This window comes from Sus scrofa, chromosome 6, assembly GCF_000003025.6.
Source record: "Sus scrofa isolate TJ Tabasco breed Duroc chromosome 6, Sscrofa11.1, whole genome shotgun sequence".
NCBI classification, from domain to species: domain Eukaryota; kingdom Metazoa; phylum Chordata; class Mammalia; order Artiodactyla; family Suidae; genus Sus; species Sus scrofa.
Window position 1 is genome coordinate 150197669 of NC_010448.4, and position 18368 is coordinate 150216036.

At 42.3% G+C, this 18368-nt stretch overlaps 1 pseudogene; it reads left to right on the top strand.

The window, feature by feature from the left end:
* LOC110261403 lies at positions 439–16718 on the top strand (annotated as a pseudogene).

Genomic DNA, 18368 nt, shown 5'->3' on the forward strand with positions numbered 1-18368 from the left:
CACAATCTTTGTAAACTGAATAATATTTTCAGTACCTCTAAGAGAGACCTCCGCTTGAAAGAAATGTGTAGCAAATCTTCTCTAAAATGAAGGGAATATATTCCTTTTTGGGTTTTTTTTCCCTCTAGTTGAATGCCCTTTGACAAAAATTGTCATCTGAAAGAAAGCACCCTTGCTATTTTCCCCTGAATATAGGCTGCCCAGATAGGTAAGGTGCAATTACCCCAGTCCCAGCAACAGCCACAATTCGCTGATGTTTTGTTCATTGTGAATAAAATGAAAAGCTCTGAAGGGTGAAGAGCCTGTTTTCGACATAACCATGCCCAATTTCTGCATATGCAAATCTCACCCAGGGTTCTTGTCTAGTCCTTTTGATTTAAGGTTCCAAAATATCTAGGAAAGCACACAAATCCCCCAAAGCCATCTCCAGTGAGTGTCATGTCCTGGAACGTCGACAGAGGGCGCATGTCCACTACCTCAGAGGAAGATCCAGTTGTACGAATTTCCACGGTGTGGCGGGGGGGATGCATGAGGACTCTTTTTTCCCAAGAAGTTAGAAAAACAGCGAAATAAACCCAAAGAAAGTAGAATAAGGAGGCATCAAAGTCAGCAATTAATGATTAAGAAAACAGACAAAAGAGGATTAGTAAATCTAGAAGCTGGATAGTTGAACAATACTTCCAGACACAGCTGCTTCCAGGCACCATGCCCTTGCTCCCCTCCCACCATGTGACACAACCCCCAGGGGAATGGAAATGAATCTGACTAGCATCCCTGAGGACTCAGGTTCAATCCCCGGCCTTGCTCAGTGGATTAAGGATCTGGTGTTGCCGTGAGCTGTCATGTAGGTCACAGACAAGGCTTGGATCCCACGTTGCTGGGGTTGTGGGGTAGGCCAGCATCTATAGCTCCAATTCAACCCCCAGCCTGGGAACCTCCATATGTGGAGGGTGTAGCCCTAAAAAGACAAAAAAAAAAAAAGAGTCTGTCTTCCAAAATCAAGAAGAATGACATGGTATTATCCGCTGGCTTGGGGAGCCCCAGCTCAGCTTCCAGGATTGGTACAATGATCCAGCGAGGCTAAGCTTAGCCCAGACCCATGGCAGCCCTAAGCACTTTCCTTGTACCCCATGGCCACGCAAAGCCTGCCTCCACTCCAGTTTTATTGAACTAGGTCCTTTCTACTGGAAAACTGTCTCATTTCTTTTATGCAAGCCCAAGATGTTTAGCACCTGAGGTGGTGCGTGCACCGCTGGGCCAGCTTGACCTTTCCGGAACGCATTAGCATTTCCTCCAGCCAGGCCTGCTGGTTTCCCTGACAAGCAGCAGGTTTGGAAAAGGTTACCAGTGTCCTTGGCTGCAACTGTCTCGTCAGGCTCACAGAGTACGACAGACTCTGTTGCGACAATTTACTCTGAGCTCACCTGACTGCAGTTTCTTGCTTTGGCTCTGTAAGAAGGAATCGAGGCTAAACAGGGAGGGGAGGGGACAAAGACCCAGAAGAAGGGAGGGGACTAGACAATATCATGGGTGACAAAGTCATTGCCCTGGAAAACTGACCCCTAGCCTGGGGATCTCTATATGCTGCGGGAGCAGCCCTAGAAAAGGCAAAAAGACAGGAAAAAAAAAAAAAAAGTTCAGGGGAGAGTAGTTTGCAGCAGTGACAAGCACACGCGGACCAGGCAGAGGCAAAGAGAGCACAGCAGCTTCAGGGAACTGCTAGTCCCGAGGGGTTGGATGAAGCGCAGTGAGGGAAGGGAGAAACCAGGCAGGTTCTTTATAATCTCTGCTGCCTGAAGTTTTAAACTGGTTTTGGACACGCAATTTTTAAAATTAAAATTTTCCTAATGAGAATATAAATTCTCCTATGGCAGAGAGCTTGCCATACATCTTTCTTCCCAAAGGAGCTCCATCCTAGTCTGAGAGACCTACTGCCAGGCAGCCAGGCCCAACTTTGGAATCATCAGAAGCATGAACAGACAAGGATAAAGGTCCCTACAGACAGATAAGCTTTCTGCCCCTGGTGTTCGTGGGCTCCATTCGGAACACAGAGGTCTCTGCTTCTAAGGCCCTGGCAGAGGTGAGTGGGGCTCTGGGGCTGCAGGGGGGGTGCAGCCCATGCCCTCACCCTGGGTGACATGGCAGAGGTATTGCTTCTGAGGTAACCACTCTTGTATCAGGTGTTGCTGCCTTAGTCTTTTGATAATTTGCCAGCCGAATTCAGAATTTTTCAAACAATGGTTTTGGGGGGAGTCTGTGTGGTCTCAGGAACAATTCAATTTTGTGTTTTACTTTAGAAAGGATAAGAACAAAGCTTAATATAAGCATCTTCCGTGTCTTTGCCCTATAGTGATAGAGTGGCTTCTGTCCTTGGTACCCTGGGAGAAGGAAGGCTGGTCTGAAGAGAGAAATGCCCTGTGAGGATTAGGTTTCCCCAAAATAGATGCAAAAAGCCTGTTCTTGGAGTTCCCTGGTGGTCTAATGGCTAAGGATTAGGCATCACTGGTGTGGCTTGTGTTCAGTCCCTGGCCTGGGAACTTCTGCATGCCATGGGCATGGCCAAAAAAAAAAAAAACCACAACCCACCACCGACGAAAGAGCCTGTTCTGGAGTAGACAGACCATCATCATGCTGTGAGCAACTATTATATTCCAGAAAAACAACATCGCAGAAAGGGTTATATTAATGTATTAATATTTCTAATTTCATTGGCCTTGCAGCTTTGCTTATAATTCAGATATAAGTCTGTTTCCATTTTACAGTGGCACAGAAGCTGTAAGTCCAAGGAGTTTAATATGCAGAAAGTTCAGCATTAAGTAATGGCGTTAACAGAAAATTTTATAACAAATTCTTTTTTCTTTAAAAGAAGTCAGGCCTGGGAGCTCCCTGGTGGCACCATGGATTAAGCAGTGTTGTCACTGCTGTGGCTCTGGTTACAGCTGTGGTGCAGGTTCCATTCTTCACCTGGGAACTTCCACATGCCGTGTGTATGATTAAAAAAAAAGTCAAGCCTGTGAGGCCTTTGGTTTTTGAGGAAGTGGATCAGCGGCTGACCTTATGATACCCTGTTGGTTTGGGGTTTTTTTTGGCCATGCCCATGGCATGCAGAAGCTCAAGGATCGAATGAGCCACAGCCGTGACAATGCTAGATCCTTAACCTGCTGAGCCACCAGGGACTCCCTACTCTGTTGGTTTTGAGGCCTGGGTCCAGGTGGACTCCTGGCCCCAGCCAGCACACTCAGGTCACCTCCACTCTACCACTCCCAACATCTGGGCGCATGCACCTCAACTGCACACTCCATCAACTGGGGCAGCTGGGACACCAATTCATGTACCCCAGAGACAACTGGTTCCAAAGCCTTCTTCCTTTGCAGCCTGACCTAATGTGGCTGAGGTGATGTCCTGCCAAATGGGGTGCCAATGATTATCGCCTTTGTAGGCAACAAAGTTTCATAGCCAAAGACACTGGTTGGCACCACCACTGTTCTACCAAGTAACAAGACTCGAAAACATGGCCCACCTCACTCTGATTTGCAGGAATTTTGTTTGCATAGTGTGTTAGAGAAAGTAAAGACAGCTGAAGACGTCATTATTAACTGCTAATGGGACACGCCAACTTATACCAGATGAACTATGTTTGGATGATTCAGATTTTTTCAAAAATAATTCACCCACTAGGAAAAAATACTAAAGAAATAATGAAGGAAGGCAAGAAATTTCAGAGAAGTGATGCAAGATTGCTGTCTTTATAATATCCATGTGAATGTGGAAAGTATAAGCAGGCTGATTCTAAAACCTGTGGAATACATAGGAATGTTACTTATTTAGATGTTGGTCCATTTGAAGCAGTCCTGATGACCAGTAAGGGTCATTTAGACTTGCTTGACACTTCAACTTTACACCTCTAAAAATTACAGTGCAGACCTTATTTCAAGAGTACTATTGAGCATGCTTGCTTATTTTATGCTTTAAACCTTAAAGTATGCAGCAGCTATAAAACATTAATGATCCTGGTACAAAACAAAGAGAACGTCACAAGGGTTTCCCCTTCTGAAGTGTTTTATTATCTCAAAAGTTTAAATAAGATGTTCTACTGTTATTGCTCTAGCTGTCTAGTCTATTAGCAATTGCCCTGGTGTGCTGAACAGGGTAAATGAATTCCTTAGACTTTTGCTGGAATTAATTTAATGGTGTCATGACTAAGTGGTGAACAGCAGATTGTGACAAGCTCCAAGAGATACTGTTGTTGTTGTTGTTGTTGTTATTGCTATGTCTTTAACTTTGATGATTAAAAAAAATCCAATTCTGTTTAAAACTGGAAGGAAGGAGAGAATCAGAAAGAGGAGGAGGAGTCATTCAGTACCTTAGTCAAGCCTGAGAAACACTAGAGTAGGAAATCTATTTACCAAGCCAAGATCCTAAGGTATAAGTATTTCCTTTGAAGAACTTAAATTGGTATATTCTATGGCTTTGATATTGAGGGCCCAAATAATCTTTTTTATTTTCATCTTGGGGTGGTAGGTTCAGCAAATCCAGGTGGCTTCTCAAAAAAAAAAAAAAAAAAAAAAAAAAAAAAAAAAAAAAGGAATCTGGAAACCACCATCAGCTTGAGTTAAGAAGTATGGCCTTTGGACAGAAGCTCTGACAAGATAGTGCAGTAGAGACCTTGAGCTCACCTCCTTTCATGAGCACACCAAAATTACAGCTGCTGAAGAACCATCAATAAAAAAGACTGGAAACTACCAAAAAGATACTATACATCTAAAGACAAAGAAGAAATCACAATAATAGGAAATAATCACTTGTGACATAATCAAATCCCATATCCTCTGGGTGGATGGCCCCCAAACTGGAGAATAATTATATAACAGAAGTTCTCCCATGGGAGTGAGAGTTCTGAGCACCATGTCAGGTTCCTCAGCCTGGGAGTCTGGTATTGGGAGAAGGAACCCCAAGAGTACTTGATTTAGATCAAATCTTTGATTGCAGGAGCTCCCCTCCACAGGATTAGGGAAAACAGACACTCTGCTCTTGGAGGATGCACACAAGGTCACTGTGTACTGGAACCCAGGGCAAAACCAATGACTTCATAGGAGCCTAGTCCAGACTTACCTGCTGGCCTTGGAGGGTCACCCAGGGAGATGAGAGGCAGCTGTAACTCTGGGACATAAAATCTGGTGGTGAACATATGATGGAGTACTCACTTGGGACACTGGCACCAAGACCTGGCCCCAACCAACAGCCTCTAGGCTCCAATGCTGGTATGCCTCAGGCTAAACAACCAATAGAGTGGGAACACGGTCCCACCCATCAACAGAAAGGCAACCTAAAGAATTTCTGAGCCCACACACATCTCTAGACATGCCCACTGACACAGCCCTGCTCACCAGAGGGCAAGGCCTAACTCCACTCACCAGTTGGTAGGTACTGCCCCCTCCCTCCAGGATACCTGCACAGGCCTTTAGACCAGCCTCACCCATCATGGAGAAGATACCATAAGCAAGAAATACACAGTCCCACAGCCTGCAAAACTGAGTCCACAAACACAGGTCAGGAACCACCCTGGAACCAACTGGTCCCTTGACATTGGGTGATGAGAGGGAAGTGTACTGCTGGGACATATAGGGCATCCCCTACAGAGGCTGCTTCTCCAAGGTCAAGAAATATAACTAACCTCCCACATACATAAAATTAAAATAGAATTTAGAAAAAATGAGATGGCAGAGGAATATGATCCAGATGAAGGAGCAAGATAAAACCCCAGGAGAACAACTAAGTGACATGAAGACAGGTAATCTACCTGAGAAGGAATTCGGAGTAACGATCATAAAAAGGATCTATGAACTTGGAGAAAGAATGGATGCAGAGAGCAAGAAGTTACAAGAAGTTTTTTTTGGTTTTTTTTTTTGTCTTTTTGTCTTTTTGTTGTTGTTGCTGTTGTTGTTGTTGTTGTTGTTGTTATTGTTGCTATTTCTTGGGCCGCTCCCGCGGCATATGGAGGTTCCCAGGCTAGGGGTTGAATCGGAGCTGTAGCCACCGGCCTTTGCCAGAGCCACAGCAACGCGGGATCCGAGCCGTGTCTGCAACCTACACCACAGCTCACAGCAACGCCGGATCGTTAACCCACTGAGCAAGGGCAGGGACCGAACCCACAACCTCATGGTTCCTAGTCGGATTGGTTAACTACTGCGCCACGACGGGAACTCCTACAAGAAATTTTTAACAAAGAGTTAGAAAATATAAAGAATAACCAAACAGCTGAAGAGTATAAAAACTGAAATGAAAAATACACCAGAAGTAACAGAAGAATAATTAAGACAGAAGAATGGATAAGTGAGTTGGAAGACAGATTCGTGGAAATCACTGCCACAGAACAGAAGAAAAAAAATGAAAAGAAATGAGGACAATTTGAGAGATTTCTGGGACAATGTCAAATGCACTAATATTCACATTTAGGGGTCTCAGACAAAGAAGAGAGAGAGAAACGGTCTGAAAAAACAATTGAAGATGTAATAGCTAAAAAATTCCCTAACATGGAAAAACGTAGCAGTCATACAAGTCCTGGAAGCAGAGAGAGGATCAACTCGAGGAGGAACACAGCAAGACACATAGTAATCAAATTCACAAAAATTAAAGAGAAAATATTAAAATCAATGAAGGAAAAGCAACATATAACATAAAAAGGATCCCCTATAGGTTATCAGGTGATTTTTCAGCAGAAACTCTGCAAACTAGAAGAGAGTGGCACTTTAAATTTAAAGTGATAAAAGAGAAAAACCTACAACTAAGAATATTATACCCAGTAAGGCTCTCATTCAGATTTGAAGGAGAAATTAAAAGCTTTACATACAAGCAAAACATAATTCAGCACCACCAAACCAGTTTTACAAAAAATGCTAAAGTAACCTCTCTAGGCAGAAAGAAAAAGTTACATCTAGCAAAAATAAAATTACAAAGTGAGGAAGTTCACTGGTAAAAGCATACATAGAGTAAAGATAGGAAACCATTCACACAAAAATATGATATTTAAAAAAATAAACATGAGAGGAGGAGAGTACAAATGCAGGATATTTGAAATGCACTTGAAATCAAGACATCAATAATTTAAAATAATTATATATATATATATATACACATACACTTCTATATCAAAACCTCATGGTAACCTCAAGTCAAAAACCCATAATAGATATACATACAAATAAGAAAAAGGAATCCAAACACAACACTAAAGAAAATCATCAGATCACAGAGAATGGAACAAAAGAGGAAAGGAAAAAAAAAATAGCTACAAAAACAAATCCAAAACAACTAACAAAATAGCAATAAGAAAATAAACATTGGTAATTATCTTAAATGTAAATGGATTAAATGTTCCAACCAAAAGACATAGTCTGGATCAATAGATACAAAAATAAGACCCATATATATACTGTCCAGACATACATAGAGACTGAAAGTGCGGAAATGGTAAAAGATATTCCATGCAAATAAAATTTAAAAGAAAGCTAGAGAAGGAGTTCCCTGGTGGGCTAGTAGTTAAGGATTTTGCATGGTCATTGCTGTGGCATGGTTTAATCTCTGGATTAAATCTTAGGAATTTTGAATGCTGTGGGCATGGCCAAAAAAAAAAAAAAAAAAAGCTGGAGTAGCAATACTTATATCAGACAAAACAGACTGTAAAATAAAGAATGTTGCAAGAGAAAAAGAAGGACACTACATAATGATCAAGGGATCAATCCAAGAAGAAAATATAACAATTGAAAATATATATGCACCCAACATAGGAGCACCTCAATATATAAGGCAAATGTTAACAGAAATAAAAAGGAGGAGTTCCCGTCATGGCGCAGTGGTTAACGAATCCGACTAGGAACCATGAGCTTGCGGGTTCGGTCCCTGCCCTTGCTCAGTGGGTTAACGATCCGGCGTTGCCATGAGCTGTGGTGTAGGTCACAGATGCGGCTCGGATCCCGCGTTGCTGTGGCTCTGGCGAAGGCCGGTGGCTACAGCTCCGATTCAACCCCTAGCCTGGGAACCTCCATATGCCGCGGGAGCGGCCCAAGAAATAGCAACAACAACAACAACAAAAAGACAAAAGACAAAAAAAAAAAAGAAATAAATAAAAAGGAGAAATTGACAGTACCACAATAATAGGGGGGACTTTAATACACTTATATCAAGGGGCAGACCATCCAGACAGAAAATCAATAAGGAAACACAGGCCTTAAAAGATGCCTTAGACCAATGGACTTAATTGATATTTATAGAGCATCACATCTGAAAGCAGCAGAACTTATTTTCAAGTGCACACGGAACATTCTCCAGGATAGGTCACATGCTCAGCCACAAAGAAAGCCTCAGTAAGTTTAACAAAACTGAAAATGTATCAAGCATCTTTTCTGACCACAACACTGAGATTAGAAATCAACTGCAAGGAAAAAACTGCAAAAAACCAAACACATGTATGCTAAACAATATGCTGCTAAACAACCACTGGATAACTTAATAAATCAAAGAGGAAATAAAAAAATACCTAGAGAGAAGTGAAAATGAAAACACGACACTCCAAAACCTATGGGATGAAGAAAAAGCAGATCTAAGAGGGAAGTTTAGAGCAATAAAAGCTTACCTTAGGAAACAAGAAAAATCTTAAATAACCTAATGTTACGCTTAAACTAACTAGAGAAGGAAGACCAAACAAAACCCAAGGTTAGTAGAAGGGGAAAAATCATAAGGGTCAGAGCAGAAATAAATGAAACAGAGATGAAAAAACAAAAATAGAAAAAAATCAAAAAAATAAAAGCTGAGTCTGAAAAGATAAACAAAATGGGTAAACCTTTAGCCAGACTCACTAAGAAAAACAGGGAGAGGGCCCAAATCAATATAATTAGAAATGAAAAATGAGAAATTACAACCAACACTGCAGAAACACAAAGGGCCATAAGAAACTACTACAAACAACTATATGCCAATAAAATGGACAATCTTTTAACAGACAAATTCTTAAAAAGGTACAATCTCCCAAGACTGAACAAGGAAGAAATAAAAAATACAAACAGACCAATTACAAGTACTGAAATTGAGTCTGTGATTTAAAAACTCCCAACAGGTAGCTCCCATTGTGGTGCAGCAGAAACGAATCTGACTAGTATCCATAAGGATGAGGGTTCAATCCCTGGCCTCATTCAGTGGGTTGGGGATCCTGCATTGCTGTGAGCTGTGGTGTAGGCTACAGACATAGCTTGGATCCTTCATTGCTGTTGCGTGGCATAGGCCAGCAACTGTAGCTCCTATTCAACTTCCTAGCCTGGGAAATTCCATATGCTGCAAATTTGGCCCTAAAATGTAAAAATGTCCCAACAAACAAAAGTCCAAGACCAGATGGCTTCAAAGGCAAATTCTATCAAATATTTACCTATCCTTCTGAAATTATTTCAAAAATTTGCAGAGGAAGAAATATTTCCAAACTGATTCTATGAGGTCAGCATCACTCTGATACCATAACTAGACAAAGATACCACAAAAGAACATTACAGGCCAATATTACTGATGAACATAGATGCAAAAATCCTCAACAACTAGCAGACCAAACCCAACAATAGATTAAAAGGATCATACACCATTATCAGGTGGGATTTATCCCAAGGATGCAAGGATTTTTCAATATCCATAAATCAACTAGTGTTTTATATATATACCACAGAAACAAATTGAAGAATAAAAGCCATATGGTCATCTCAACAGATGCCAAAAAAATATTTGATAAAATTCAATATTGGAGTTCCCATCGTGGCTCGGTAGTTAACGAATCTGACTAGGAACCATGAGGTTGTGGGTTGGATCTCTGGCTGCGCTCAGTGGGTTAAGGATCCAGCATTGCCATGACCTGTGGTGTAGATCACAGACATGGCTTGGATCTGGTATTGCTATGGCTCTGGCATAGGCCGGTGACCACAGCCCCAAGTAGACCCCTAGCCTGGGAACCTCCATATGCCCTGGGTGTGGCCATAGAAAAGACAAAAACAAAAATTCAATATCCACTTATGATTAAAAAAAAAAAACTCTCCGTAAAGTTGGCATTGAAGGGAACATACTTCAACATAATAAAAGCCATATATGACAAACCCACAGCTAACATACTCAATGGTGAAGAGCTGAAAGCATTTCCTTTAAGATCGGGAACAAGATAAGGATGTCCATTCTCACCAATCTTATTTAACATAGCTTTGGAAGTCCTAGCCATGGAAATCAGAGAAGAAAAAGAAATAAAAAAGAATCCAAATTGGAAAAGAAGTATCACTGTCACTGTTCTCAGATGACATATTATATACATAGAATATCCTAAAGATGCTACCAGAAAGCCACCAGAGATCATCAAGGAATTCAGTAAAGTTGCAGGATATAAAATAATACAGAGAAATCTCTTGCATTCCTATACAATAAGAGCAAAAGATCAGAAAGAGAAATTAAGGAAACAATCCCGTTTACCACTGCATCAAAAGGAATTAAATACCTGCAAATAAACATATTGAAGGAGCCAAAAGACCTGTACTCTAAAAACTATAAGGTGCTGATGAAAGAAATCAAAGATGACACAGATGGAAAGATGTATCATGCTCTTGAATTGGAAGAATCAATATTGCCAAAATGACTATATTACCCAAGGCCATCTACAGAGTTAATGCAATTCCTATCAAATAACCAATAGCATTTTTCACAGACCTAGAACAAAAAAATTTTAAATTTGTATGGAAACAGAGAAGACCACAAGTAACCAAAGAAATCCTAAGAAAGAAAAATGGAGCTGGAGGAATCAGGCTCCTGACTTCAGACTATACTACAAAGCTACAGTCATCAAAACAGTATGGGGGGTTCCTGTTTGATGCAGTGGAAATGAATCTAACTAGTATCCATGAGGATGCTGGTTCAATCCCTGGCCTCGCTCAGTGGGTTAAGGTTTCAGCATTGCCATGAGCTGTGGTGTAGGTGGCAGATGAGGCTTGGATTCTGCCTCACTGCAGTGTGGGCTGACAGCTGTAGCTCCGATTTGACCCCTAGCCTGGGAACTTGCATGTGCCATGGGTGTGGCCCTAAAAAGCAAAACAAAAAAACCCAAAAAACCCCGAAAACAAACCAAAAAAAAAAACCAGTATGGTACTGACACAAAAACAGAAATATAAATCAGTAGAACAGGACAGAATACCCAGAATTAAACCCATGCACTAATCTATGACAAACAAGTCTAGAAAATACAATGGAGATAAAGACAGTCCCTTCAATAAGTGCTGCTGGGAAAACTAGACAGCTACATGTAAAAGAATGAAATCAGAACATTCCCAAACACCATACACAAAAATAAACTCAAAATAGATTAAGACCTAAATATAAGACCAAATGCTATAAAACTCTTAGAGGAAAACTTAGGCCAAACCCTCTGTGACATAAACCACAGCAATATCTTCTCAGATCCCCCTCCTAGAGTAATGACAATAAAAACCAAAATAAGTAAATGGGGCTTCATTATATTTAAATGTTATCGCACAGCAAAGGAAATTGTAAAAAAAATGAAAAGACAACCCACAGAATGGGAGAAAACATTTGCAAATGAAATGACTGACAAGGTATTAATCTCCAAAATATATAAACATCTCCTGCAGCTCAATACCAAAAAAAATTATCCCATCAAAAAATGGGCAGAAGATCTACACAGATATTTCTCCAAAGAAGACATACACATGGCCAAAAAACACATGAAAAGATGCTCAACATCACTAGTTATTGAAGAAATGCAAATAACAACTACTATAAGTTACCACTTCCCACCATCCAGAATGGCTATCATCAAAAAGTCTACACACAATGAATACCGGAGAGACTGCAGGAAAAAAGGGAATCCTCTTACACTGTTGCTAGGAATGTAAATTGGAAAACAGTATGGAGGCTCCTTAAAAAACTGAAAATAGAGCTACCAAATGATCCTGCAATCCCACTCCTGAGCATATAGGCAGAGAAAACCATAATTTAAAAAGATATGCACCCAAGGTTCATAGCAGCACTGTTTATGATAGGCAAAACATGAAAGCAACCTAAGTGTCCATTGACAGATGAATGGATAAGGAAGATGTAGTACATACATACAATGGAATATTACTCAGCCATAAAAAGAGTGAAATAATGCCATTTGCAGCAATATGGATGGACCTAGAGATTATCATACTAAATGAAGTTAGCCAAAGACAAATATCATGATATCATTTATATGTGGAATCTAAAAGATACAAATGAACTTATTTAAAAAACAGAAATAGACTTACAGACATAAAAAACGAACTTAGGTTACCAAAGAAGAGGTGGAAGAGGGATACACTGGGAGTTTGAGATTAAAATATACACACTATTATATAAAATAGATAACCAAAAAGGCCCTACTGTATAACACAGGGAACTATACTCAATATCCTGTAATAACCTACCATGGAAGGGAATGTAAAAAAAGAATACATATATATGTATTTATGTGTGTGTATATATGTATGTGTGTGTGTATATGTGTGTATATATATATATATATATATATATATATATATATACACACATACAATCTCACTTGTATGTGGCATTTAAAAAAAATCACAAAATGAGCTTATAGATACAGAGAACAGATTGGTGGTTGCCAGAGGGGAATGGTGTCAAAAGCTACAAACTTCCATTTATAAGATAAATAAGTCATGGGGATGTAATGTAACCTCACGGCAACTGTAGGCAGTAATACCGTATGGCATATTTGACAGTTGTTAATGGTGTAAATCTGAAAAGTTCTCATCACATGAAAAAAAATTCTGCATGCATGGTGATGGATGATAAGTAGAATATAGTTTTGCAATATATACAAATAATGAATTATGTTATATACCTGATGCTAATATGTTGAATGTCAATTATACCTCAGTGAAAAAAAGACCATAATTTACCACTACCATCCCCCAAAATGCACTGTTACATGCTAAGTACCAAAAAAAAAAAAAAAACTAATCAAATAACTGAAAATTGGTATTTACACAAAACAAAAAAAAAGGAAGTAATTTGGCCAGTGCCTTCAAAGGGGAAACCTTGAAAGAAAGGACTGTATGAAGAATCCAGCCCGAGGAGAGGCTCCTCCCAATGTTTTAAACCTATGCCAATTTCTTGGCTGCTAGTTCTTTAGGCAGGAAACAGGCTCACTTAATAGACTTTGGAAAGGGGGTCAGGACTGACTGGTAGACTGAGTCCATGAGACTGACCCTTGAGGAAATTTGTCCCACATGAGACCCTGGAGATGCTTGTTTGCCAAATTCTTAAAGTATCTCTGATTGTCAGACTAGAGCACAGGGAGGCACACAATACTGCTGAGGAAGCCCCAGCACAGCAGAGATAGGTTAGAATCCTAGCAGTGCAGGATTCTTTGATGATCTTATCCCTGTTGTAAATGGTCTGAAGTCTTCCTCTGTTCCATCTCATCACACACTCTGGAGAAAGCGCAAGAGCTTTTGGTTTTGTCTTTACATTTTGTTTTGGACACTGCATTCTTCCCAGGCCTGGAAGTTCACATTTTCCAAGGTCTGAGGATAAAAGATATCTTTGAAGGTTGATATGGGAAGTGTGCGCCCAGGTTGGTCCCCTCCAAGGGAAGCCAGAGAGAGGATCCTGGGGTAGGTGTCCTGATAGTCACGGCCTCCTTGATGCCAGAACACTGGAGAAGCAGAAACTGACCCCAAACTTTGGGCTGCCCACAGTTTGCATCTTTCAAACTCTGTTGTGCTGGAGATTGGGTTTTTGGTTGTTGTTTTTACTTCTGTTTTTGTTTTTGTGGGTTTTCTTTTTTTTATTTGGTGAAATAGCCAATAATGGCTTAGTTACAAGCCGCCTAATTTTGAGCACTTGATGGATCACAAAGACTGAGTCCAATTTTCCAGCATTTGGCCGTGAGGGAAAAGCTGTTTTCCAAGGAAAGCCATTTCCCCTGAGTGTCCTTGTGCTGGTCAGCACTATTCAGTTTGTGTCAACTTTGTAGGCAGCTGCTCAAGAGCTGAAAGCTAAGTATTTGTGAGTGTCCCACTGTGCAAGCCCCATATCTGGGGAGATTCCGGGCTGCCCATCCCCTCACCTACTAAGCAGGTGAAGGCTGTTGCGTATCTTGGAAATGGCTGCTTCCATCTGGAATCTGTCATGATTGCCAACCCCAATGTCCCTGCTTACCAACGTGACCCGGAGAGTGGAGTTCTGTCCAGAGAGCACTATGACCACCAGTGCACACAGACCAACCCCCAAGAAGTCATAGCCTCTGCCTGCTCAGCTAAATCCTAGGCCTTATCCTAGGCACTTTGGGAGGCCAGGACATTCTCGAAATTCTGGAGCACCTGGAATCTCAGCTCCACGCCTTGGGATTTCCCTTTGTGAAGCTGCTGCTCTCTGAGACCTTCCTCAGCCTTCTTCCTGATGGGAGGTGTGGATGCAAGTGACATGTCCACACCTCTCCATTGATTAGAGTACAGCTGATGCTCACATCCTATGAGGTGGCGGTGGCCCTGGGGGACATTTCATGCCCCCATGAACTTCTATGCTGGCAGCTCCTTGGGGCCATGGACAGTGAAACAAAGGTGGAACCGGCTGCTCCAGGCTGCAGGCAAGGCCAGCTCTGGAAGAGGTATAGGAGGGGTCCAAGCCCCTCTCCAACTGCAGCCTGCAATGCTTTCAGCTGCAGAGGAGGTGGCATTGCTCACGTGCCGAGACTGTCCTAGGTCCCAGAGTCCTGCCCTCTGGAGGAGCAGCTTCAAGGCTGATGGTTTTCCAAACATGAGGCAGATGTTTTCTTGGCACTGAAACAGCCCACCGTGTGGGTGTGCAGAGGTCTGAAGGAAGCCCTTGGAACGGTGGCACAGGCACTGAACACACTGGGACTTTTTGATGGGATCTTTGATTTCAGCCAGGGGGTCATGCTGGCAGCCCTTGTGTGTGCCCTTGGCCAAGACTGTGGTCCCTGCTTCCCTTTGCCCTTTCATCTTGGTATCCGGATTCTGTCCCCCAAGCCTTGGTCTCCAGGAAGCACTCCTGCAGGGCCCCTTGTCACTGACCTCACTACAGGTTTTTTGGGACACCGACTGTGTCATCCCCTCTCAGGAGAGTATACAATAGTGTAGCTGAATTGCTGGCACTAATCACCCTTAACAACTCTGGTGGCCACTTCTTTCCAGCCACCACACCCCAGTGCTAGGCCTATCTCAAGCTCTTGGACCAGTTTGCAGGGTGAAAAATCAACAAATGCCTTTGCCTCTGCCTCCCCTCTTCACCTCTACCCCAACCCCTAGTGGGGACTCATGACCTTGGTTCAGTCTCTATAATCCCTGCCCTCCCTTCCTTTCCCCTACCTGGGGCCTCCACTGCTATTACTGGTCCCCACCATCACCAATTAAGAGACAAACATCAAATTATATAAGCCCAGCTCTGTACTCAAGACACTTTAATGGACTTTGATCTTGGCATCTTATATTCAAACATGAAAAATGTCAGTGTGGCCCTGGATGAGTAGAGGGTGACACAGGAAAAGCAGAGACTGGCAGCACTGTAACTGCCACACAATAAAGTATGATTTGGATTTTGAGTATCTTTTTCCTGATACATAGGAAAATCCATTTTATTTAGTTTGGATTCCTAACCATCCACACGGCCTCCAGGGCAGCAACAAGCAGGAAGGTGTTTCCAGTTATGAATCCCCAGGACAAGCTCATGCATGTGTGCACATAGACACTTAGATGGTTTGGGTGGAAGTCTTAAGTCCCAAGATGGAGGAAAGGAGGCATTGGTGGCTGAAGCCGGAAAGAATTTACATTTGAGAAGTTTGGGGAAGAGATCACCTACCAAGGTTCTGCCTGGGCCCAAAGTTTAGGCTTCCTCCATCCTGATCCCTTAGCGGTGTATGCTGGCCTGTCCAACCCTGGCTTTGTGTGTTCTCTGCTTCCCCTCCATTACTGTCTTAGCCCCGCTGACCTACGAGCTTGAAAGGTAGGATGGTGCTAGACACTGGATGGAAGCCAAAGGCAGCAGAGAAGTGACCTTTTCCCAAAACTTGATCCTATTTGCAGAATTTCTGAGATTGATGCTACTCAGTAGTGATCACAGCCAAGGCCTGAGCAGCCCATCTGGTCTGAATGTGCTGTTAGTTGTTCCTAGACACTCTGAATTTTGCTCATTTTTTTAGCCATGTTCTCCACTTCCAATGCCTCTATCCCCAGACTGCCCTCTTCTCTGATTTCAACACTACCTCTGCAGACTCACCAGCTTGTTCCTTTTCTGGAAGATCACAACAGTCCCTATCTGGCCTTCAAGCATGGCTGCCCCCAAGGAATTTAGTAATTGAGCAGGAAGTTGTATTAGGGGATATAGCACAAATGCTCTATCTAGCCCATCCTGGGACAACCAGACTAGTAGCCTTAAATCACTTGAAATTCTGAATTCTTCCCTATGGACGGCTGCTGTCCAAGAAGGGGAAAAAAAGCTAGAGTTACTTGCCCAGACAGACCCAGTTTACTGAGTTTGAGATCTTTACAGCAGAAAGTGAGGGTGGGGAGGAAGTTCTCCCTTGCTATGGTCTGCTTCTGCCTTATTTTCATTTTATTTTTTAGTTTATTTAATTTTTTGTCTTTTTAGGGCCGTACCTGTGGCATATAGAAGTTCCCAGGTTAGGGGTTGAATCAGAGTTATGGCCGCCAGCCTCCACCACAGCCACAGCAACATGGGATCTGAGCCGTGTCTGCAACCTATACCACAACTCACAGCTCAACAGATCCTTAATCCACTGAGCAAGGTCAGGGATCCAACCCACGTCCTCATGCATCCTAGTCACATTCGTTTCTGCTGAGCCACGGCAGGAACTCCTAGTCTTAATGTCTTAAAGGAATCTCTTCCTTGGCAAAAGGAGAAGACTATGAAATGGACTACGGACTGGATTACTCCCATGGACTGTTGGATTTCGTCCATAGAGTTTTACAAAAAATTGGGTTTATCATATTTAAAATTTTAGGAATTTCAGACAAAAATTCAGATTCCTGGCTTCTCTGGAAATAAGCAGTTCAGAATAGAATGCACTGAGCGGATCTGCAGCTAAGGGCTCACATGCCCTCATGGGAATCATGGGCCTCCCCCTTGAGCAAGGCCCCAAGAGGTGAAAATGACAGTGACTTGCCTACCACAGTTGCCGCTATTTGGGATTAATGGTGGGAGGGAAAGACACTGGGGGGATGAATTTTAAGGCAGGGTTTAAGGTTCAAAGGGTGAAGCTGAAGACCAGAGCAGTATCTGGTGGAACTGAAGTAAGGAGGTGAGACTTCCCCAGAGAACCTAGAATGAAACAGATCATGTGGTTCTGGTCCTGTGGTTCCCAGCAAGTGAGACAGGTTATCTCCCATCAAGCCCTCCAGGAATAATGGGAACTCTTAGGGGGTTATCCCCCTACCTCCCACACACAGATTCCATGGACCTTTTGCATCAGGATCATGTTAAAACTTGGACTCCTGGGGCTAATCCAGACCTACTGAGTCACTCACTGGGATCCAGGAAGCTGCATTTAGACAAACCATTTCTGGTCATTCCCATGGAATGAAATACTTAAAAACCACTGCATTAGAGAGTAGAGAGTAAGTCTACTAAATACATGTTACTTGAAAACAAACAAACAAACAAACATCTACTCGTGTGATTCTCATGCACTCCTCTAGGGAGGGAGGACAAGTGCTCCAGTTAAGAAACACTGGTCTGGGAGTTCCCACTGTGGCACAGCGGAAATGAATCCAACTAGTATCCATGAGGATGAGGTTTCAACCCCTGACCTCTTTCAGTGGGTCAGGCGTTGCTGTGAGCTGTGGTATAGGTTGCAGACGAGGTCACAGCCATGTGGCTGTGGTGTAGGCCGGCAGCTGTAGCTCTGATTTAACCCCTAGCCTGAGAATTTCCATATGCCATGGGTGTGGCCCTAAAAAGCCAAATATATAAATAAATAAAAATCATTGATCCACTATTTTCAGCTAAGAATGAGGTCCAGAGGATGACAAGAGGAATACCATTTACTGAGCGTAACTATGCCAGACATGGCGCCAAGCAGAAGCTTTAGAGTTACCTAGTTTAATCTCACAATTGCATGAGGTAGATACTGTTATTAAACCAGTTTTACAACTTAGGAAAGAAGCACAGAGAGGCTAAGTAACTTTCCTAAACTTGGATGCAGATCCAAGAATTTTACTAGTCATTGTTTTCTCTACTGCTTCACAGAAGATGAGCACAAGGGCCTCTATTCACTGCTGTTGGACTGCAAGTCCTGTGTGGGCCATACCTTC